This window comes from Myotis nattereri (assembly GCF_964212035.1).
Source record: "Myotis nattereri genome assembly, chromosome: 9".
Lineage (NCBI taxonomy): Eukaryota > Metazoa > Chordata > Mammalia > Chiroptera > Vespertilionidae > Myotis > Myotis nattereri.
In genome coordinates this window covers 83,080,018-83,105,608 of record NC_138084.1, presented here as the reverse complement: position 1 = coordinate 83,105,608, position 25,591 = coordinate 83,080,018, and positions in this window count along the sequence as shown.

Genomic DNA, 25,591 nt, shown 5'->3' with positions numbered 1-25,591 from the left:
TATAGTCCTCACTTACAGCCTTTCTACACAAATTTTGAGCTGTATAAACAAGAATTCCTCATATTTGAAAGCAAATTCAAGTGAAAACGCTACCTAAAGTGGCCGGAGTTGTAAATATTATCAGTTTTCTGATCATTTCACGGCTTTCCACTGGTAATGTCTGCGATTAAAAACTGCAGGAAATGTAGTAAGAATCTATTTACTTTTATTTCCAGTGATTCTTCCAAGATTTTAATCATTTCTGGAAACTCAAACTGCGTATTTTAAGAGTTTTACCACAATTGGGGGTTTTCTTACAAGTATGTACAGGAACCGGTTAGATTTTAACTGAGTCATACAAAAGTCGCCAGAGAAATTAGGCCTCAATTGTACACATATGCAGTATAGTCCTCACTTACGGCCTTTCTACACAAATTTTGAGCTGTATAAACAAGAATTCCTCATATTTGAAAGCAAATTCACGTTAAAATGCTCCCTAAAGTGCCATGACTTGTAAATATTATCTGTTTTGTAGTCATTTAACGGCTATCCACTGGTAATGTCTGAGAATAAAAACGGCAGGAAATGTAGTAAGAATCTATTTACTTTTATTTCCAGTGATTCTTCCAAGTTTTTAATCATTTCTGGAAACTCAAATTGCGTATTTTAAGAGTTTTACCACAATTGGAGAGTTTTCTTACAAGTATGTACTGGAACCGTAAGGTAATTAACTGAGTCATACAGACGAAACCAGAGTAATTCGGCCTCATTAGTAAACATAAGCTGTATAGTCCTCACTTACAGCCTTTCTACACAAATTTTGAGCTGTATAAACAAGAATTCCTCATATTTGAAAGCAAATTCAAGTGAAAACGCTACCTAAAGTGGCCGGAGTTGTAAATATTATCAGTTTTCTGATCATTTCACGGCTTTCCACTGGTAATGTCTGCGATTAAAAACGGCAGGAAATGTAGTAAGAATCTATTTACTTTTATTTCCAGTGATTCTTCCAAGATTTTAATCATTTCTGGAAACTCAAACTGCGTATTTTAAGAGTTTTACCACAATTGGGGGTTTTCTTACAAGTATGTACAGGAACCGGTTAGATTTTAACTGAGTCATACAAAAGTCGCCAGAGAAATTAGGCCTCAATTGTAAACATAAGCAGTATAGTCCTCACTTACAGCCTTTCTACAGAAATTTTGAGCTGTATAAACAAGAATTCCTCATATTTGAAAGCAAATTCACGTTAAAATGCTCCCTAAAGTGCCATGACTTGTAAATATTATCTGTTTTATAGTCATTTAACGGCTATCCACTGGTAATGTCTGTGATTAAAAATGGCAGGAAATGTAGTAAGAATCTATTTACTTTTATTTCCAGTGATTCTTCCTTGATTTTAATCATTTCTGGAAACTAAAACTGCGTATTTTAAGAGTTTTACCACAATTGGAGGGTTTTCTTACAAGTATGTACGGGAACCGTTTAGATTTTAACTGAGTCATACAAAAGTCTCCAGAGAAATTAGGCCTCAATTGTAAACATAAGCAGTATAGTCCTCACTTAAGCCTTTCTACACAAACTTTAAGATGTATAAACAAGAATTCTTAATATTTGAAAGCAAATTCAAGTGAAAATGCTCCCTAAAGTGCCCGGACTTGTAAATATTATCAGTTTTCTGGTCATTTCATGGCTATCCACTGGTAATGTCTGTGATTAAAAACGGAAGGAAATGTAGTAAGAATCTATTTACTTTTATTTCCAGTGACTCTTCCAAGATTTTAATCATTTCTGGGAACTCAAATTGCGTATTTTAAGAGTTTTACCACAATTGGAGAGTTTTCTTACAAGTATGTACTGAAACCATATGGATATTAACTGAGTCATACAGAAGACACCAGAGTAATTCGGCCTCATTAGTAAACATAAGCAGTATAGTCCTCACCTACAGCCTTTCTACACAAATTTTGAGCTGCATAAACAAGAATTCCTCATATTTGAAAGCAAATTCATGTTAAAATGCTCCCTAAAGTGCCCGGACTTGTAAATATTATCTGATTTATGGTCATTTCACGGCTATCCACTGGTAATGTCTGTGATTACAAACGGCAGGAAATGTAGTAAGAATCTATTTACTTTTTTTTCCAGTGATTCTTCCAAGATTTTAATCATTTCCTGAAACTCAAACTGCGTATTTTAAGAGTTTTCCACAATTGGAGGGTTTTCTTACAAGTATGTACAGGAACCGTTTAGATTTTAACTGAGTCATACAAAAGTCGCCAGAGAAATTAGGCCTCAATTGTAAACATAAGCAGTATAGTCCTCACTTACAGCCTTTCTACACAAATTTTGAGCTGTATAAACAAGAATTCCTCATATTTGAAAGCAAATTCACGTTAAAATGCTCCCTAAAGTGCCATCTCTTGTAAATATTATCTGTTTTGTAGTCATTTAACGGCTATCCACTGGTAATGTCTGTGAATAAAAACGGCAGGAAATGTAGTAAGAATCTATATACTTTTATTTCCAGTGACTCTTCCAAGATTTTAATCATTTCTGGAAACTCAAATTGCGTATTTTAAGAGTTTTACCACAATTGGAGAGTTTTCTTACAAGTATGTACTGGAACCGTAAGGTAATTAACTGAGTCATACAGACGAAACCAGAGTAATTCGGCCTCATTAGTAAACATTAGCTGTATAGTCCTTACTTACAGCCTTGTTACACAAATTTTGAGCTATATAAACAAGAATTCCTCATATTTGAAAGCAAATTCAGGTTAAAATGCTCCCTAAAGTGCCCGAAGTTGTAAATATTATCTGTTTTCTGGTCATTTCACGGCTTTCCGCTGGTAATGTCTGTGATTAAAAACGGCAGGAAATGTAGCAAGAATCTATTTACTTTTATTTCCAGTGATTCTTCCAAGATTTTAATCATTTCTGGATACTCAAATTGCGTATTTTAAGAGTTTTACGACAATTAGAGAGTTTTCTTACAAGTATGTACTGGAACCGTAAGGATTTTAACTGAGTCATACAAAAGTCGCCAGAGAAATTAGGCCTCAATTGTAAACATAAGCAGTATAGTCCTCACTTACAAATTTTTACACAAATTTTGAGCTGTATAAACAAGAACTCCTAATATTTGAAAGCAAATTCACGTTAAAATGCTCTCTAAAGTGCACGTACTTGTAAATATTATCAGTTTTCTGGTCATTTCACGTCTTTCCACTGGTAATGTCTGTGATAAATAACAGCAGGAAATGTAGTAAGAATCTATTTACTTTTATTTCCAGTGTTTCTTCCAAGTTTTTAATCATTTCGGGAAACTCAAATTGCGTATTTTAAGAGTTTTACCACAAATAGAGAGTTTTCTTACAAGTATGTACTGGAACCTTAAGGATTTTAGCTGAGTCATACAGAAGACGCCAGAGTAATTCGGCCTCAATTGTAATCATAAGCAGTATCGTCCTCACTGACAGCCTTTCTACACCAATTTTGAGCTGTATAAACAAGAATTCCTAATATTTGAAAGCAAATTTACGTTAAAATGATCCCTAAAGTGCCATGAGTTAAAAATATTATAAATATTCTGGTCATTTCACGGCTTTCCACTGGTAATGTCTGAGAATAAAAACGGCAGGAAATGTAGTAAGAATCTATTTACTTTTATTTCCAGTGATTCTTCCAAGATTTTAATAATTTCTAGAAACTAAAACTGCGTATTTTAAGAGTTTTACCACAATTGGAGGGTTTTCTTACAAGTATGTACGGGAACCGTTTAGATTTTAACTGAGTCATACAAAAGTCTCCAGAGAAATTAGGCCTCAATTGTAAACATAAGCAGTATAGTCCTCACTTACAGCCTTTCTACACAAACTTTAAGATGTATAAACAAGAATTCTTAATATTTGAAAGCAAATTCAAGTGAAAATGCTCCCTATAGTGCCCGGACTTGTAAATATTATCAGTTTTCTGGTCATTTCATGGCTATCCACTGGTAATGTCTGTGATTTATAACGGAAGGAAATGTAGTAAGAATCTATTTACTTTTATTTCCAGTGACTCTTCCAAGATTTTAATCCTTTCTGGGAACTCAAATTGCGTATTTTAAGAGTTTTACCACAATTGGAGAGTTTTCTTACAAGTATGTTCTGGAACCATAAGGATTTTAACTGAGTCATACAGAAGACACCAGAGTAATTCGGCCTCATTAGTAAACATAAGCAGTATAGTCCTCACCTACAGCCTTTCTACACAAATTTTGAGCTGTATAAACAAGAATTCCTCATATTTGAAAGCAAATTCAAGTGAAAACGCTACCTAAAGTGGCCGGAGTTGTAAATATTATCAGTTTTCTGATCATTTCACGGCTTTCCACTGGTAATGTCTGCGATTAAAAACGGCAGGAAATGTAGTAAGAATCTATTTACTTTCATTTCCAGTGATTCTTCCAAGATTTTAATCATTTCTGGAAACTCAAACTGCGTATTTTAAGAGTTTTACTACAATTGGGGGTTTTCTTACAAGTATGTACAGTAACCGGTTAGATTTTAACTGAGTCATACAAAAGTCGCCAGAGAAATTAGGCCTCAATTGTAAACATAAGCAGTATAGTCCTCACTTACAAATTTTTACACAAATTTTGAGCTGTATAAACAAGAACTCCTAATATTTGAAAGCAAATTCACGTTAAAATGCTCTCTAAACTGCACGTACTTGTAAATATTATCAGTTTTCTGGTCATTTCACGTCTTTCCACTGGTAATGTCTGTGATTAATAACAGCAGGAAATGTAGTAAGAATCTATTTACTTTTATTTCCAGTGATTCTTCCAAGATTTTAATCATTTCTGGAAACTCAAACTGCGTATTTTAAGAGGTTTCTACAATTGGAGGGTTTTCTTACAAGTATGTACAGGAACCGTTTAGATTTTAACTGAGTCATACAAAAGTCGCCAGAGAAATTAGGCCTCAATTGTAAACATAAGCAGTATAGTCCTCACTTACAAATTTTTACACAAATTTTGAGCTGTATAAACAAGAACTCCTAATATTTGAAAGCAAATTCACGTTAAAATGCTCTCTAAAGTGCACGTACTTGTAAATATTATCAGTTTTCTGGTCATTTCACGTCTTTCCACTGGTAATGTCTGTGATTAATAACAGCAGGAAATGTAGTAAAAATCTATTTACTTTTATTTCCAGTGTTCCTTCCAAGTTTTTAATCATTTCGGGAAACTCAAATTGCGTATTTTAAGAGTTTTAACACAAATAGAGAGTTTTCTTACAAGTATGTACTGGAACCTTAAGGATTTTAGCTGAGTCATACAGAAGACGCCAGAGTAATTCGGCCTCAATTGTAATCATAAGCAGTATCGTCCTCACTGACAGCCTTTCTACACAAATTTTGAGCTGTATAAACAAGAATTCCTAATATTTGAAAGCAAATTTACGTTAAAATGCTCCCTAAAGTGCCATGAGTTAAAAATATTATAAGTATTCTGGTCATTTCACGGCTTTACACTGGTAATGTCTGAGAATAAAAACGGCAGGAAATGTAGTAAGAATCTATTTACTTTTATTTCCAGTGATTCTTCCAAGTTTTTAATCATTTCTGGAAACTCAAATTGCGTATTTTAAGAGTTTTACCACAATTGGAGAGTTTTCTTACAAGTATGTACTGGAACCGTAAGGTAATTAACTGAGTCATACAGACGAAACCAGAGTAATTCGGCCTCATTAGTAAACATAAGCTGTATAGTCCTCACTTACAGCCTTTCTACACAAATTTTGAGCTGTATAAACAAGAATTCCTCATATTTGAAAGCAAATTCAAGTGAAAACGCTACCTAAAGTGGCCGGAGTTGTAAATATTATCAGTTTTCTGATCATTTCACGGCTTTCCACTGGTAATGTCTGCGATTAAAAACGGCAGGAAATGTAGTAAGAATCTATTTACTTTTATTTCCAGTGATTCTTCCAAGATTTTAATCATTTCTGGAAACTCAAATTGCGTATTTTAAGAGTTTTACCACAATTGGGGGTTTTCTTACAAGTATGTACAGGAACCGGTTAGATTTTAACTGAGTCATACAAAAGTCGCCAGAGAAATTAGGCCTCAATTGTAAACATAAGCAGTATAGTCCTCACTTACAGCCTTTCTACAGAAATTTTGAGCTGTATAAACAAGAATTCCTCATATTTGAAAGCAAATTCACGTTAAAATGCTCCCTAAAGTGCCATGACTTGTAAATATTATCTGTTTTATAGTCATTTCACGGCTATCCACTGGTAATGTCTGTGATTAAAAATGGCAGGAAATGTAGTAAGAATCTATTTACTTTTATTTCCAGTGATTCTTCCAAGATTTTAATCATTTCTGGAAACTAAAACTGCGTATTTTAAGAGTTTTACCACAATTGGAGGGTTTTCTTACAAGTATGTACGGGAACCGTTTAGATTTTAACTGAGTCATACAAAAGTCTCCAGAGAAATTAGGCCTCAATTGTAAACATAAGCAGTATAGTCCTCACTTAAGCCTTTCTACACAAACTTTAAGATGTATAAACAAGAATTCTTAATATTTGAAAGCAAATTCAAGTGAAAATGCTCCCTAAAGTGCCCGGACTTGTAAATATTATCAGTTTTCTGGTCATTTCATGGCTATCCACTGGTAATGTCTGTGATTAAAAACGGAAGGAAATGTAGTAAGAATCTATTTACTTTTATTTCCAGTGACTCTTCCAAGATTTTAATCATTTCTGGGAACTCAAATTGCGTATTTTAAGAGTTTTACCACAATTGGAGAGTTTTCTTACAAGTATGTACTGGAACCATAAGGATTTTAACTGAGTCATACAGAAGACACCAGAGTAATTCGGCCTCATTAGTAAACATAAGCAGTATAGTCTTCACCTACAGCCTTTCTACACAAATTTTGAGCTGTATAAACAAGAATTCCTCATATTTGAAAGCAAATTCAAGTGAAAACGCTACCTAAAGTGGCCGGAGTTGTAAATATTATCAGTTTTCTGATCATTTCACGGCTTTCCACTGGTAATGTCTGCGATTAAAAACGGCAGGAAATGTAGTAAGAATCTATTTACTTTTATTTCCAGTGATTCTTCCAAGATTTTAATCATTTCTGGAAACTCAAACTGCGTATTTTAAGAGTTTTACCACAATTGCGGGTTTTCTTACAAGTATGTACAGGAACCGGTTAGATTTTAACTGAGTCATACAAAAGTCGCCAGAGAAATTAGGCCTCAATTGTAAACATAAGCAGTATAGTCCTCACTTACAAATTTTTACACAAATTTTGAGCTGTATAAACAAGAACTCCTAATATTTGAAAGCAAATTCACGTTAAAATGCTCTCTAAAGTGCACGTACTTGTAAATATTATCAGTTTTCTGGTCATTTCACGTCTTTCCACTGGTAATGTCTGTGATTAATAACAGCAGGAAATGTAGTAAGAATCTATTTACTTTTATTTCCAGTGTTTCTTCCAAGTTTTTAATCATTTCGGGAAACTCAAATTGCGTATTTTAAGAGTTTTAACACAAATAGAGAGTTTTCTTACAAGTATGTACTGGAACCTTAAGGATTTTAGCTGAGTCATACAGAAGACGCCAGAGTAATTCGGCCTCAATTGTAATCATAAGCAGTATCGTCCTCACTGACAGCCTTTCTACACAAATTTTGAGCTGTATAAACAAGAATTCCTAATATTTGAAAGCAAATTTACGTTAAAATGCTCCCTAAAGTGCCATGAGTTAAAAATATTATAAGTATTCTGGTCATTTCACGGCTTTACACTGGTAATGTCTGAGAATAAAAACGGCAGGAAATGTAGTAAGATTCTATTTACTTTTATTTCCAGTGATTCTTCCAAGTTTTTAATCATTTCTGGAAACTCAAATTGCGTATTTTAAGAGTTTTACCACAATTGGAGAGTTTTCTTACAAGTATGTACTGGAACCGTAAGGATTTTAACTGAGTCATACAGACGAAACCAGAGTAATTCGGCCTCATTAGTAAACATAAGCTGTATAGTCCTCACTTACAGCCTTTCTCCACAAATTTTGAGCTGTATAAACAAGAATTCCTCATGTTTGAAAGCAAATTCAAGTGAAAACGCTACCTAAAGTGGCCGGAGTTGTAAATATTATCAGTTTTCTGATCATTTCACGGCTTTCCACTGGTAATGTCTGCGATTAAAAACGGCAGGAAATGTAGTAAGAATCTATTTACTTTTATTTCCAGTGATTCTTCCAAGATTTTAATCATTTCTGGAAACTCAAACTGCGTATTTTAAGAGGTTTCTACAATTGGAGGGTTTTCTTACAAGTATGTACAGGAACCGTTTAGATTTTAACTGAGTCATACAAAAGTCGCCAGAGAAATTAGGCCTCAATTGTAAACATATGCAGTATAGTCCTCACTTACGGCCTTTCTACACAAATTTTGAGCTGTATAAACAAGAATTCCTCATATTTGAAAGCAAATTCACGTTAAAATGCTCCCTAAAGTGCCATGACTTGTAAATATTATCTGTTTTGTAGTCATTTAACGGCTATCCACTGGTAATGTCTGAGAATAAAAACGGCAGGAAATGTAGTAAGAATCTATTTACTTTTATTTCCAGTGATTCTTCCAAGTTTTTAATCATTTCTGGAAACTCAAATTGCGTATTTTAAGAGTTTTACCACAATTGGAGAGTTTTCTTACAAGTATGTACTGGAACCGTAAGGTAATTAACTGAGTCATACAGACGAAACCAGAGTAATTCGGCCTCATTAGTAAACATAAGCTGTATAGTCCTCACTTACAGCCTTTCTACACAAATTTTGAGCTGTATAAACAAGAATTCCTCATATTTGAAAGCAAATTCAAGTGAAAACGCTACCTAAAGTGGCCGGAGTTGTAAATATTATCAGTTTTCTGATCATTTCACGGCTTTCCACTGGTAATGTCTGCGATTAAAAACGGCAGGAAATGTAGTAAGAATCTATTTACTTTTATTTCCAGTGATTCTTCCAAGATTTTAATCATTTCTGGAAACTCAAACTGCGTATTTTAAGAGTTTTACCACAATTGGGGGTTTTCTTACAAGTATGTACAGGAACCGGTTAGATTTTAACTGAGTCATACAAAAGTCGCCAGAGAAATTAGGCCTCAATTGTAAACATAAGCAGTATAGTCCTCACTTACAGCCTTTCTACAGAAATTTTGAGCTGTATAAACAAGAATTCCTCATATTTGAAAGCAAATTCACGTTAAAATGCTCCCTAAAGTGCCATGACTTGTAAATATTATCTGTTTTATAGTCATTTCACGGCTATCCACTGGTAATGTCTGTGATTAAAAATGGCAGGAAATGTAGTAAGAATCTATTTACTTTTATTTCCAGTGATTCTTCCAAGATTTTAATCATTTCTGGAAACTAAAACTGCGTATTTTAAGAGTTTTACCACAATTGGAGGGTTTTCTTACAAGTATGTACGGGAACCGTTTAGATTTTAACTGAGTCATACAAAAGTCTCCAGAGAAATTAGGCCTCAATTGTAAACATAAGCAGTATAGTCCTCACTTAAGCCTTTCTACACAAACTTTAAGATGTATAAACAAGAATTCTTAATATTTGAAAGCAAATTCAAGTGAAAATGCTCCCTAAAGTGCCCGGACTTGTAAATATTATCAGTTTTCTGGTCATTTCATGGCTATCCACTGGTAATGTCTGTGATTAAAAACGGAAGGAAATGTAGTAAGAATCTATTTACTTTTATTTCCAGTGACTCTTCCAAGATTTTAATCATTTCTGGGAACTCAAATTGCGTATTTTAAGAGTTTTACCACAATTGGAGAGTTTTCTTACAAGTATGTACTGGAACCATAAGGATTTTAACTGAGTCATACAGAAGACACCAGAGTAATTCGGCCTCATTAGTAAACATAAGCAGTATAGTCTTCACCTACAGCCTTTCTACACAAATTTTGAGCTGTATAAACAAGAATTCCTCATATTTGAAAGCAAATTCAAGTGAAAACGCTACCTAAAGTGGCCGGAGTTGTAAATATTATCAGTTTTCTGATCATTTCACGGCTTTCCACTGGTAATGTCTGCGATTAAAAACGGCAGGAAATGTAGTAAGAATCTATTTACTTTTATTTCCAGTGATTCTTCCAAGATTTTAATCATTTCTGGAAACTCAAACTGCGTATTTTAAGAGTTTTACCACAATTGGGGGTTTTCTTACAAGTATGTACAGGAACCGGTTAGATTTTAACTGAGTCATACAAAAGTCGCCAGAGAAATTAGGCCTCAATTGTAAACATAAGCAGTATAGTCCTCACTTACAGCCTTTCTACAGAAATTTTGAGCTGTATAAACAAGAATTCCTCATATTTGAAAGCAAATTCACGTTAAAATGCTCCCTAAAGTGCCATGACTTGTAAATATTATCTGTTTTATAGTCATTTCACGGCTATCCGCTGGTAATGTCTGTGATTAAAAATGGCAGGAAATGTAGTAAGAATCTATTTACTTTTATTTCCAGTGATTCTTCCTAGATTTTAATCATTTCTGGAAACTAAAACTGCGTATTTTAAGAGTTTTACCACAATTGGAGGGTTTTCTTACAAGTATGTACGGGAACCGTTTAGATTTTAACTGAGTCATACAAAAGTCTCCAGAGAAATTAGGCCTCAATTGTAAACATAAGCAGTATAGTCCTCACTTAAGCCTTTCTACACAAACTTTAAGATGTATAAACAAGAATTCTTAATATTTGAAAGCAAATTCAAGTGAAAATGCTCCCTAAAGTGCCCGGACTTGTAAATATTATCAGTTTTCTGGTCATTTCATGGCTATCCACTGGTAATGTCTGTGATTAAAAACGGAAGGAAATGTAGTAAGAATCTATTTACTTTTATTTCCAGTGACTCTTCCAAGATTTTAATCATTTCTGGGAACTCAAATTGCGTATTTTAAGAGTTTTACCACAATTGGAGAGTTTTCTTACAAGTATGTACTGAAACCATATGGATTTTAACTGAGTCATACAGAAGACACCAGAGTAATTCGGCCTCATTAGTAAACATAAGCAGTATAGTCCTCACCTACAGCCTTTCTACACAAATTTTGAGCTGCATAAACAAGAATTCCTCATATTTGAAAGCAAATTCATGTTAAAATGCTCCCTAAAGTGCCCGGACTTGTAAATATTATCTGTTTTATGGTCATTTCACGGCTATCCACTGGTAATGTCTGTGATTACAAACGGCAGGAAATGTAGTAAGAATCTATTTACTATTTTTTCCAGTGATTCTTCCAAGATTTTAATCATTTCCTGAAACTCAAACTGCGTATTTTAAGAGTTTTCCACAATTGGAGGGTTTTCTTACAAGTATGTACAGGAACCGTTTAGATTTTAACTGAGTCATACAAAAGTCGCCAGAGAAATTAGGCCTCAATTGTAAACATAAGCAGTATAGTCCTCACTTACAGCCTTTCTACACAAATTTTGAGCTGTATAAACAAGAATTCCTCATATTTGAAAGCAAATTCACGTTAAAATGCTCCCTAAAGTGCCATGACTTGTAAATATTATCTGTTTTGTAGTCATTTAACGGCTATCCACTGGTAATGTCTGTGATTAAAAACGGCAGGAAATGTAGTAAGAATCTATATACTTTTATTTCCAGTGACTCTTCCAAGATTTTAATCATTTCTGGAAACTCAAAATGCGTATTTTAAGAGTTTTACCACAATTGGAGAGTTTTCTTACACGTATGTACTGGAACCGTAAGGATTTTAACTGAGTCATACAGACGAAACCAGAGTAATTCGGCCTCATTAGTAAACATAAGCTGTATAGTCCTCACTTACAGCCTTTCTCCACAAATTTTGAGCTGTATAAACAAGAATTCCTCATGTTTGAAAGCAAATTCAAGTGAAAACGCTACCTAAAGTGGCCGGAGTTGTAAATATTATCAGTTTTCTGATCATTTCACGGCTTTCCACTGGTAATGTCTGCGATTAAAAACGGCAGGAAATGTAGTAAGAATCTATTTACTTTTATTTCCAGTGATTCTTCCAAGATTTTAATCATTTCTGGAAACTCAAACTGCGTATTTTAAGAGGTTTCTACAATTGGAGGGTTTTCTTACAAGTATGTACAGGAACCGTTTAGATTTTAACTGAGTCATACAAAAGTCGCCAGAGAAATTAGGCCTCAATTGTAAACATATGCAGTATAGTCCTCACTTACGGCCTTTCTACACAAATTTTGAGCTGTATAAACAAGAATTCCTCATATTTGAAAGCAAATTCACGTTAAAATGCTCCCTAAAGTGCCATGACTTGTAAATATTATCTGTTTTGTAGTCATTTAACGGCTATCCACTGGTAATGTCTGAGAATAAAAACGGCAGGAAATGTAGTAAGAATCTATTTACTTTTATTTCCAGTGATTCTTCCAAGTTTTTAATCATTTCTGGAAACTCAAATTGCGTATTTTAAGAGTTTTACCACAATTGGAGAGTTTTCTTACAAGTATGTACTGGAACCGTAAGGTAATTAACTGAGTCATACAGACGAAACCAGAGTAATTCGGCCTCATTAGTAAACATAAGCTGTATAGTCCTCACTTACAGCCTTTCTACACAAATTTTGAGCTGTATAAACAAGAATTCCTCATATTTGAAAGCAAATTCAAGTGAAAACGCTACCTAAAGTGGCCGGAGTTGTAAATATTATCAGTTTTCTGATCATTTCACGGCTTTCCACTGGTAATGTCTGCGATTAAAAACGGCAGGAAATGTAGTAAGAATCTATTTACTTTTATTTCCAGTGATTCTTCCAAGATTTTAATCATTTCTGGAAACTCAAACTGCGTATTTTAAGAGTTTTACCACAATTGGGGGTTTTCTTACAAGTATGTACAGGAACCGGTTAGATTTTAACTGAGTCATACAAAAGTCGCCAGAGAAATTAGGCCTCAATTGTAAACATATGCAGTATAGTCCTCACTTACGGCCTTTCTACACAAATTTTGAGCTGTATAAACAAGAATTCCTCATATTTGAAAGCAAATTCACGTTAAAATGCTCCCTAAAGTGCCATGACTTGTAAATATTATCTGTTTTGTAGTCATTTAACGGCTATCCACTGGTAATGTCTGTGATTAAAAACGGCAGGAAATGTAGTAAGAATCTATTTACTTTTATTTCCAGTGATTCTTCCTAGATTTTAATCATTTCTGGAAACTAAAACTGCGTATTTTAAGAGTTTTACCACAATTGGAGGGTTTTCTTACAAGTATGTACGGGAACCGTTTAGATTTTAACTGAGTCATACAAAAGTCTCCAGAGAAATTAGGCCTCAATTGTAAACATAAGCAGTATAGTCCTCACTTAAGCCTTTCTACACAAACTTTAAGATGTATAAACAAGAATTCTTAATATTTGAAAGCAAATTCAAGTGAAAATGCTCCCTAAAGTGCCCGGAGTTGTAAATATTATCAGTTTTCTGGTCATTTCATGGCTATCCACTGGTAATGTCTGTGATTAAAAACGGAAGGAAATGTAGTAAGAATCTATTTACTTTTATTTCCAGTGACTCTTCCAAGATTTTAATCATTTCTGTGAACTCAAATTGCGTATTTTAAGAGTTTTACCACAATTGGAGAGTTTTCTTACAAGTATGTACTGAAACCATATGGATTTTAACTGAGTCATACAGAAGACACCAGAGTAATTCGGCCTCATTAGTAAACATAAGCAGTATAGTCCTCACCTACAGCCTTTCTACACAAATTTTGAGCTGCATAAACAAGAATTCCTCATATTTGAAAGCAAATTCATGTTAAAATGCTCCCTAAAGTGCCCGGACTTGTAAATATTATCTGTTTTATGGTCATTTCACGGCTATCCACTGGTAATGTCTGTGATTACAAACGGCAGGAAATGTAGTAAGAATCTATTTACTTTTTTTTCCAGTGATTCTTCCAAGATTTTAATCATTTCCTGAAACTCAAACTGCGTATTTTAAGAGTTTTCCACAATTGGAGGGTTTTCTTACAAGTATGTACAGGAACCGTTTAGATTTTAACTGAGTCATACAAAAGTCGCCAGAGAAATTTGGCCTCAATTGTAAACATAAGCAGTATAGTCCTCACTTACAGCCTTTCTACACAAATTTTGAGCTGTATAAACAAGAATTCCTCATATTTGAAAGCAAATTCACGTTAAAATGCTCCCTAAAGTGCCATGACTTGTAAATATTATCTGTTTTGTAGTCATTTAACGGCTATCCACTGGTAATGTCTGTGATTAAAAACGGCAGGAAATGTAGTAAGAATCTATATACTTTTATTTCCAGTGACTCTTCCAAGATTTTAATCATTTCTGGAAACTCAAATTGCGTATTTTAAGAGTTTTACCACAATTGGAGAGTTTTCTTACAAGTATGTACTGGAACCGTAAGGATTTTAACTGAGTCATACAGACGAAACCAGAGTAATTCGGCCTCATTAGTAAACATAAGCTGTATAGTCCTCACTTACAGCCTTTCTCCACAAATATTGAGCTGTATAAACAAGAATTCCTCATGTTTGAAAGCAAATTCAAGTGAAAACGCTACCTAAAGTGGCCGGAGTTGTAAATATTATCAGTTTTCTGATCATTTCACGGCTTTCCACTGGTAATGTCTGCGATTAAAAACGGCAGGAAATGTAGTAAGAATCTATTTACTTTTATTTCCAGTGATTCTTCCAAGATTTTAATCATTTCTGGAAACTCAAACTGCGTATTTTAAGAGGTTTCCACAATTGGAGGGTTTTCTTACAAGTATGTACAGGAACCGTTTAGATTTTAACTGAGTCATACAAAAGTCGCCAGAGAAATTAGGCCTCAATTGTAAACATATGCAGTATAGTCCTCACTTACGGCCTTTCTACACAAATTTTGAGCTGTATAAACAAGAATTCCTCATATTTGAAAGCAAATTCACGTTAAAATGCTCCCTAAAGTGCCATGACTTGTAAATATTATCTGTTTTGTAGTCATTTAACGGCTATCCACTGGTAATGTCTGAGAATAAAAACGGCAGGAAATGTAGTAAGAATCTATTTACTTTTATTTCCAGTGATTCTTCCAAGTTTTTAATCATTTCTGGAAACTCAAATTGCGTATTTTAAGAGTTTTACCACAATTGGAAAGTTTTCTTACAAGTATGTACTGGATCCGTAAGGTAATTAACTGAGTCATACAGACGAAACCAGAGTAATTCGGCCTCATTAGTAAACATAAGCTGTATAGTCCTCACTTACAGCCTTTCTACACAAATTTTGAGCTGTATAAACAAGAATTCCTCATATTTGAAAGCAAATTCAAGTGAAAACGCTACCTAAAGTGGCCAGAGTTGTAAATATTATCAGTTTTCTGATCATTTCACGGCTTTCCACTGGTAATGTCTGCGATTAAAAACGGCAGGAAATGTAGTAAGAATCTATTTACTTTTATTTCCAGTGATTCTTCCAAGATTTTAATCATTTCTGGAAACTCAAACTGCGTATTTTAAGAGTTTTACCACAATTGGGGGTTTTCTTACAAGTATGTACAGGAACCGGTTAGATTTTAACTGAGTCATACAAAAGTCGCCAGAGAAATTAGGCCTCAATTGTAAACATATGCAGTATAGTCCTCACTTACGGCCTTTCTACACAAATTTTGAGCTGTATAAACAAGAATTCCTCATATTTGAAAGCAAATTCACGTTAAAATGCTCCCTAAAGTGCCATGACTTGTAAATATTATCTGTTTTGTAGTCATTTAACGGCTATCCACTGGTAATGTCTGAGAATAAAAATGGCAGGAAATGTAGTAAGAATCTGTTTACTTTCATTTCCAGTGATTCTTCCAAGTTTTTAATCATTTCTGGAAACTCAAATTGCGTATTTTAAGAGTTTTACCACAATTGGAGAGTTTTCTTACAAGTATGTACTGGAACCGTAAGGTAATTAACTGAGTCATACAGACGAAACCAGAGTAATTCGGCCTCATTAGTAAACATAAGCTGTATAGTCCTCACTTACAGCCTTTCTACACAAATTTTGAGCTGTATAAACAAGAATTCCTCATATTTGAAAGCAAATTCAAGTGAAAACGCTACCTAAAGTGGCCGGAGTTGTAAATATTATCAGTTTTCTGATCATTTCACGGCTTTCCACTGGTAATGTCTGCGATTAAAAACGGCAGGAAATGTAGTAAGAATCTATTTACTTTTATTTCCAGTGATTCTTCCAAGATTTTAATCATTTCTGGAAACTCAAACTGCGTATTTTAAGAGTTTTACCACAATTGGGGGTTTTCTTACAAGTATGTACAGGAACCGGTTAGATTTTAACTGAGTCATACAAAAGTCGCCAGAGAAATTAGGCCTCAATTGTAAACATAAGCAGTATAGTCCTCACTTACAGCCTTTCTACAGAAATTTTGAGCTGTATAAACAAGAATTCCTCATATTTGAAAGCAAATTCACGTTAAAATGCTCCCTAAAGTGCCATGACTTGTAAATATTATCTGTTTTATAGTCATTTCACGGCTATCCACTGGTAATGTCTGTGATTAAAAATGGCAGGAAATGTAGTAAGAATCTATTTACTTTTATTTCCAGTGATTCTTCCTAGATTTTAATCATTTCTGGAAACTAAAACTGCGTATTTTAAGAGTTTTACCACAATTGGAGGGTTTTCTTACAAGTATGTACGGGAACCGTTTAGATTTTAACTGAGTCATACAAAAGTCTCCAGAGAAATTAGGCCTCAATTGTAAACATAAGCAGTATAGTCCTCACTTAAGCCTTTCTACACAAACTTTAAGATGTATAAACAAGAATTCTTAATATTTGAAAGCAAATTCAAGTGAAAATGCTCCCTAAAGTGCCCGGACTTGTAAATATTATCAGTTTTCTGGTCATTTCATGGCTATCCACTGGTAATGTCTGTGATTAAAAACGGAAGGAAATGTAGTAAGAATCTATTTACTTTTATTTCCAGTGACTCTTCCAAGATTTTAATCATTTCTGGGAACTCAAATTGCGTATTTTAAGAGTTTTACCACAATTGGAGAGTTTTCTTACAAGTATGTACTGAAACCATATGGATTTTAACTGAGTCATACAGAAGACACCAGAGTAATTCGGCCTCATTAGTAAACATAAGCAGTATAGTCCTCACCTACAGCCTTTCTACACAAATTTTGAGCTGCATAAACAAGAATTCCTCATATTTGAAAGCAAATTCATGTTAAAATGCTCCCTAAAGTGCCCGGACTTGTAAATATTATCTGTTTTATGGTCATTTCACGGCTATCCACTGGTAATGTCTGTGATTACAAACGGCAGGAAATGTAGTAAGAATCTATTTACTTTTTTTTCCAGTGATTCTTCCAAGATTTTAATCATTTCCTGAAACTCAAACTGCGTATTTTAAGAGTTTTCCACAATTGGAGGGTTTTCTTACAAGTATGTACAGGAACCGTTTAGATTTTAACTGAGTCATACAAAAGTCGCCAGAGAAATTAGGCCTCAATTGTAAACATAAGCAGTATAGTCCTCACTTACAGCCTTTCTACACAAATTTTGAGCTGTATAAACAAGAATTCCTCATATTTGAAAGCAAATTCACGTTAAAATGCTCCCTAAAGTGCCATGACTTGTAAATATTATCTGTTTTGTAGTCATTTAACGGCTATCCACTGGTAATGTCTGTGATTAAAAACGGCAGGAAATGTAGTAAGAATCTATATACTTTTATTTCCAGTGACTCTTCCAAGATTTTAATCATTTCTGGAAACTCAAATTGCGTATTTTAAGAGTTTTACCACAATTGGAGAGTTTTCTTACAAGTATGTACTGGAACCGTAAGGTAATTAACTGAGTCATACAGACGAAACCAGAGTAATTCGGCCTCATTAGTAAACATTAGCTGTATAGTCCTTACTTACAGCCTTGTTACACAAATTTTGAGCTATATAAACAAGAATTCCTCATATTTGAAAGCAAATTCACGTTAAAATGCTCCCTAAAGTGCCCGAAGTTGTAAATATTATCTGTTTTCTGGTCATTTCACGGCTTTCCGCTGGTAATGTCTGTGATTAAAAACGGCAGGAAATGTAGCAAGAATCTATTTACTTTTATTTCCAGTGATTCTTCCAAGATTTTAATCATTTCTGGATACTCAAATTGCGTATTTTAAGAGTTTTACGACAATTAGAGAGTTTTCTTACAAGTATGTACTGGAACCGTAAGGATTTTAACTGAGTCATACAAAAGTCGCCAGAGAAATTAGGCCTCAATTGTAAACATAAGCAGTATAGTCCTCACTTACAAATTTTTACACAAATTTTGAGCTGTATAAACAAGAACTCCTAATATTTGAAAGCAAATTCACGTTAAAATGCTCTCTAAAGTGCACGTACTTGTAAATATTATCAGTTTTCTGGTCATTTCACGTCTTTCCACTGGTAATGTCTGTGATTAATAACAGCAGGAAATGTAGTAAGAATCTATTTACTTTTATTTCCAGTGTTTCTTCCAAGTTTTTAATCATTTCGGGAAACTCAAATTGCGTATTTTAAGAGTTTTACCACAAATAGAGAGTTTTCTTACAAGTATGTACTGGAACCTTAAGGATTTTAGCTGAGTCATACAGAAGACGCCAGAGTAATTCGGCCTCAATTGTAATCATAAGCAGTATCGTCCTCACTGACAGCCTTTCTACACCAATTTTGAGCTGTATAAACAAGAATTCCTAATATTTGAAAGCAAATTTACGTTAAAATGATCCCTAAAGTGCCATGAGTTAAAAATATTATAAATATTCTGGTCATTTCACGGCTTTCCACTGGTAATGTCTGAGAATAAAAACGGCAGGAAATGTAGTAAGAATCTATTTACTTTTATTTCCAGTGATTCTTCCAAGTTTTTAATCATTTCTGGAAACTCAAATTGCGTATTTTAATAGTTTTACCACAATTGGAGAGTTTTCTTACAAGTATGTACTGGAACAGTAAGGATTTTAACTGAGTCATACAGAAGACACCAGAGTAATTCGGCCTCATTAGTAAACATAAGCAGTATAGTCCTCAACTACAGCCTTTCTACACAAATTTTGAGCTGCATAAACAAGAATTCCTCATATTTGAAAGCAAATTCATGTTAAAATGCTCCCTAAAGTGCCCGGACTTGTAAATATTATCTGTTTTATGGTCATTTCACGGCTATCCACTGGTAATGTCTGTGATTACAAACGGCAGGAAATGTAGTAAGAATCTATTTACTTTTTTTTCCAGTGATTCTTCCAAGATTTTAATCATTTCTGGAAACTCAAACTGCGTATTTTAAGAGTTTTCCACAATTGGAGGGTTTTCTTACAAGTATGTACAGGAACCGTTTAGATTTTAACTGAGTCATACAAAAGTCGCCAGAGAAATTAGGCCTCAATTGTAAACATAAGCAGTATAGTCCTCACTTACAGCCTTTCTACACAAATTTTGAGCTGTATAAACAAGAATTCCTCATATTTGAAAGCAAATTCACGTTAAAATGCTCCCTAAAGTGCCATGACTTGTAAATATTATCTGTTTTGTAGTCATTTCACGGCTATCCACTGGTAATGCCTGTGATTAAAAACGGCAGGAAATGTAGTAAGAATCTATTTACTTTTATTTCCAGTGTTTCTTCCAAGTTTTTAATCATTTCGGGAAACTCAAATTGCGTATTTTAAGAGTTTTACCACAAATAGAGAGTTTTCTTACAAGTATGTACTGGAACCTTAAGGATTTTAACTGAGTCATACAGACGAAACCAGAGTAATTCGGCCTCATTAGTAAACATAAGCTGTATAGTCCTCACTTACAGCCTTTCTACACAAATTTTGAGCTGTATAAACAAGAATTCCTCATATTTGAAAGTAAATTCAAGTGAAAACGCTACCTAAAGTGGCCGGAGTTGTAAATATTATTAGTTTTCTGGTCATTTCACGGCTATCCACTCGTAATGTCTGCGATTAAAAACGGCAGGAAATGTAGTAAGAATCTATTTACTTTTATTTCCAGTGACTCTTCCAAGATTTTAATCATTTCTGGAAACTCAAACTGCGTATTTTAAGAGTTTTACCACAATTTGGGGTTTTCTTACAAGTATGTACAGGAACCGGTGAGATTTTAACTGAGTCATACAAAAGTCGCCAGAGAAATTAGGCCTCAATTGTAAACATAAGCAGTATAGTCCTCACTTACAGCCTTTCTACACAAATTTTGAGCTGTATAAACAAGAATTCCTCATATTTGAAAGCAAATTCACGTTAAAATGCTCCCTAAAGTGCCATGACTTGTAAATATTATCAGTTTTCTGGTCATTTGATGGCTATCCACTGGTAATGTCTGTGATTAAAAACGGAAGGAAATGTAGTAAGAATCTATTTACTTTTATTTCCAGTGACTCTTCCAAGATTTTAATCATTTCTGGGAACTCAAATTGCGTATTTTAAGAGTTTTACCACAATTGGAGAGTTTTCTTACAAGTGTGTACTGGAACCATAAAGATTTTAACTGAGTCATACAGAAGACACCAGAGTAATTCGGCCTCATTAGTAAACATAAGCAGTATAGTCCTCACCTACAACCTTTCTACACAAATTTTGAGCTGCATAAACAAGAATTCCTCATATTTGAAAGCAAATTCATGTTAAAATGCTCCCTAAAGTGCCCGGACTTGTAAATATTATCTGTTTTATGGTCATTTCACGGCTATCCACTGGTAATGTCTGTGATTACAAACGGCAGGAAATGTAGTAAGAATCTATTTACTTTTTTTTCCAGTGATTCTTCCAAGATTTTAATCATTTCTGGAAACTCAAACTGCGTATTTTAAGAGTTTTCCACAATTGGAGGGTTTTCTTACAAGTATGTACAGGAACCGTTTAGATTTTAACTGAGTCATACAAAAGTCGCCAGAGAAATTAGGCCTCAATTGTAAACATAAGCAGTATAGTCCTCACTTACAGCCTTTCTACACAAATTTTGAGCTGTATAAACAAGAATTCCTCATATTTGAAAGCAAATTCACGTTAAAATGCTCCCTAAAGTGCCATGACTTGTAAATATTATCTGTTTTGTAGTTATTTAACGGCTATCCACCGGTAATGTCTGTGATTAAAAACGGCAGGAAATATAGTAAGAATCTATTTACTTTTATTTCCAGTGACTCTTCCAAGATTTTAATCATTTCTGGAAACTCAAATTGCGTATTTTAAGAGTTTTACCACAATTGGAGAGTTTTCTTACAAGTATGTACTGGACCCGTAAGGTAATTAACTGAGTCATACAGACGAAACCAGAGTAATTCGGCCTCATTAGTAAACATTAGCTGTATAGTTCTTACTTACAGCCTTGTTACACAAATTTTGAGCTATATAAACAAGAATTCCTCATATTTGAAAGCAAATTCACGTTAAAATGCTCCCTAAAGTGTCCGGAGTTGTAAATATTATCTGTTTTCTGGTCATTTCACGGCTTCCCGCTGATAATGTCTGTGATTAAAAACGGCAGGAAATGTAGCAAGAATCTATTTACTTTTATTTCCAGTGATTCTTCCAAGTTTTTAATCATTTCTGGATACTCAAATTGCGTATTTTAAGAGTTTTACGACAATTAGAGAGTTTTCTTACAAGTATGTACTGGAACCGTTAGGATTTTAACTGAGTCATACAAAAGTCGCCAGAGAAATTAGGCCTCAATTGTAAACATAAGCAGTATAGTCCTCACTTACAAATTTTTACACAAATTTTGAGCTGTATAAATAAGAATTCCTCATATTTGAAAGCAAATTCAAGTGAAAACGCTACCTAAAGTGGCCGGAGTTGTAAATATTATTAGTTTTCTGGTCATTTCACGGCTATCCACCGGTAATGTCTGCGATTAAAAACGGCAGGAAATGTAGTAAGAATCTATTTACTTTTATTTCCAGTGTTTCTTCCAAGATTTTAATCATTTCTGGAAACTCAAACTGCGTATTTTAAGAGTTTTACCACAATTGGGGGTTTTCTTACAAGTATGTACAGGAACCGGTTAGATTTTAACTGAGTCATACAAAAGTCGCCAGAGAAATTAGGCCTCAATTGTAAACATAAGCAGTATAGTCCTCACTTACAGCCTTTCTACAGAAATTTTGAGCTGTATAAACAAGAATTCCTCATATTTGAAAGCAAATTCACGTTAAAATGCTCCCTAAAGTGCCATGACTTGTAAATATTATCTGTTTTATAGTCATTTCACGGCTATCCACTGGTAATGTCTGTGATTAAAAATGGCAGGAAATGTAGTAAGAATCTATTTACTTTTATTTCCAGTGATTCTTCCAAGATTTTAATCATTTCTGGAAACTCAAACTGCGTATTTTAAGAGTTTTACCACAATTGGAGGGTTTTCTTACAAGTATGTACGGGAACCGTTTAGATTTAAACTGAGTCATACAAAAGTCGCCAGAGAAATTAGGCCTCAATTGTAAACATAAGCAGTATAGTCCTCACTTACAGCCTTTCTACACTAACTTTAAGATGTATAAACAAGAATTCTTAATATTTGAAAGCAAATTCAAGTGAAAATGCTCCCTAAAGTGCCCGGACTTGTAAATATTATCAGTTTTCTGGTCATTTCATGGCTATCCACTGGTAATGTCTGTGATTAAAAACGGAAGGAAATGTAGTAAGAATCTATTTACTTTTATTTCCAGTGACTCTTCCAAGATTTTAATCATTTCTGGGAACTCAAATTGCGTATTTTAAGAGTTTTACCACAATTGGAGAGTTTTCTTACAAGTATGTACTGGAACCGTAAGGATTTTAACTGAGTCATACAGACGAAACCAGAGTAATTCGGCCTCATTAGTAAACTTAAGCTGTATAGTCCTCAATTACAGCCTTGTTACACAAATTTTGAGCTATATAAACAAGAATTCCTCATATTTGAAAGCAAATTCACGTTAAAATGCTCCCTTAAGTGCCGGAGTTGTAAATATTATCTGTTTTCTGGTCATTTCTCGGCTTTACACTGGTAATGTCTGTGATTAAAAACGGCAGGAAATGTAGCAAGAATCTATTTAGTTTTATTTCCAGTAATTCTTCCAAGTTTTTAATCATTTCTGGATACTCAAATTGCGTATTTTAAGAGTTTTACCACAATTGGAGAGTTTTCTTACAATATGTACTGGAACCATAAGGATTTTAAATGAGTCATACCGAAGTCGCCAGAGTAATTCGGCCTCATTTGTAAACATAAGCAGTACAGTCCTCACTTACAGCCTTTCTACACAAGTTTTTAGCTGTATAAACAAGAATTCCTCATATTTGAAAGCATATTCACGTTAAAATGCTTCCTAAAGTGGCCGGAGTTGTAAATATTATATGTGTTCTTGTCATTTCACGTCTTTCCACTGGTAATGTCTGTGATTAAAAACGGCAGGAAATGTAGTAAGAATCTATTTACTTTTATTTCCAGTGTTTCTTCCAAGTTTTTAATCATTTCGGGAAACTCAAATTGCGTATTTTAAGAGTTTTACCACAAATAGAGAGTTTTCTTACAAGTATGTACTGGAACCTTAAGGATTTTAGCTGAGTCATACAGAAGACGCCAGAGTAATTCGGCCTCAATTGTAATCATAAGCAGTATCGTCCTCACTGACAGCCTTTCTACACCAATTTTGAGCTGTATAAACAAGAATTCCTAATATTTGAAAGCAAATTTACGTTAAAATGCTCCCTAAAGTGCCATGAGTTAAAAATATTATAAGTATTCTGGTCATTTCACGGCGATCCACTGGTAATGTCTGAGAATAAAAACGGCAGGAAATGTAGTAAGAATCTATTTACTTTTATTTCCAGGGATTCTTCCAAGTTTTTAATCATTTCAGGAAACTCAAATTGCGTATTTTAAGAGTTTTACCACAATTGGAGAGTTTTCTTACAAGTATGTACTGGAACCGTAAGGATTTTAACTGAGTCATACAGACGAAACCAGAGTAATTCGGCCTCATTAGTAAACATAAGCTGTATAGTCCTCACTTACAGCCTTTCTACACAAATTTTGAGCTGTATAAACAAGAATTCCTCATATTTGAAAGCAAATTCAAGTGAAAACGCTACCTAAAGTGGCCGGAGTTGTAAATATTATCAGTTTTCTGGTCATTTCTCGGCTTTCCACTGGTAATGTCTGCGATTAAAAACGGCAGGAAATGTAGTAAGAATCTATTTACTTTTATTTCCAGTGATTCTTCCAAGATTTTAATCATTTCTGGAAACTCAAACTGCGTATTTTAAGAGTTTTACCACAATTGGGGGTTTTCTTACAAGTATGTACAGGAACCGGTTAGATTTTAACTGAGTCATACACAAGTCGCCAGAGAAATTAGGCCTCAATTGTAAAGATAAGCAGTATAGTCCTCACTTACAGCCTTTCTACAGAAATTTTGAGCTGTATAAACAAGAATTCCTCATATTTGAAAGCAAATTCACGTTAAAATGCTCCCTAAAGTGCCATGACTTGTAAATATTATCTGTTTTATAGTCATTTCACGGCTATCCACTGGTAATGTCTGTGATTAAAAATGGCAGGAAATGTAGTAAGAATCTATTTACTTTTATTTCCAGTGATTCTTCGAAGATTTTAATCATTTCTAGAAACTCAAACTGCGTATTTTAAGAGTTTTACCACAATTGGAGGGTTTTCTTACAAGTATGTACGGGAACCATTTAGATTTTAACTGAGTCATACAAAAGGCGCCAGAGAAATTAGATCTCAATTGTAAACATAAGCAGTATAGTCCTCACTTACAGCCTTTCTACACTAACTTTAAGATGTATAAACAAGAATTCTTAATATTTGAAAGCAAATTCAAGTGAAAATGCTCCCTAAAGTGCCCGGACTTGTAAATATTATCAGTTTTCTGGTCATTTCATGGCTATCCACTGGTAATGTCTGTGATTAAAAACGGAAGGAAATGTAGTAAGAATCTATTTACTTTTATTTCCAGTGACTCTTCCAAGATTTTAATCATTTCTGGGAACTCAAATTGCGTATTTTAAGAGTTTTACCACAATTGGAGAGTTTTCTTACAAGTATGTACTGGAACCGTAAGGTATTTAACTGAGTCATACAGACGAAACCAGAGTAATTCGGCCTCATTAGTAAACTTAAGCTGTATAGTCCTCAATTACAGCCTTGTTACACAAATTTTGAGCTATATAAACAAGAATTCCTCATATTTGAAAGCAAATTCACGTTAAAATGCTCCCTTTAGTGCCCGGAGTTGTAAATATTATCTGTTTTCTGGTCATTTCTCGGCTTTCCACTGGTAATGTCTGTGATTAAAAACGGCAGGAAATGTAGCAAGAATCTATTTACTTTAATTTCAAGGGGTTCTTCCAAGTTTTTAATCATTTCTGGAAACTCTAATTGCGTATTTTAAGAGTTTTACGATAATTAGAGAGTTTTCTTACAAGTATGTACTGGAACTGTAAGGATTTTAACTGAGTCATACAAAAGTCGCCA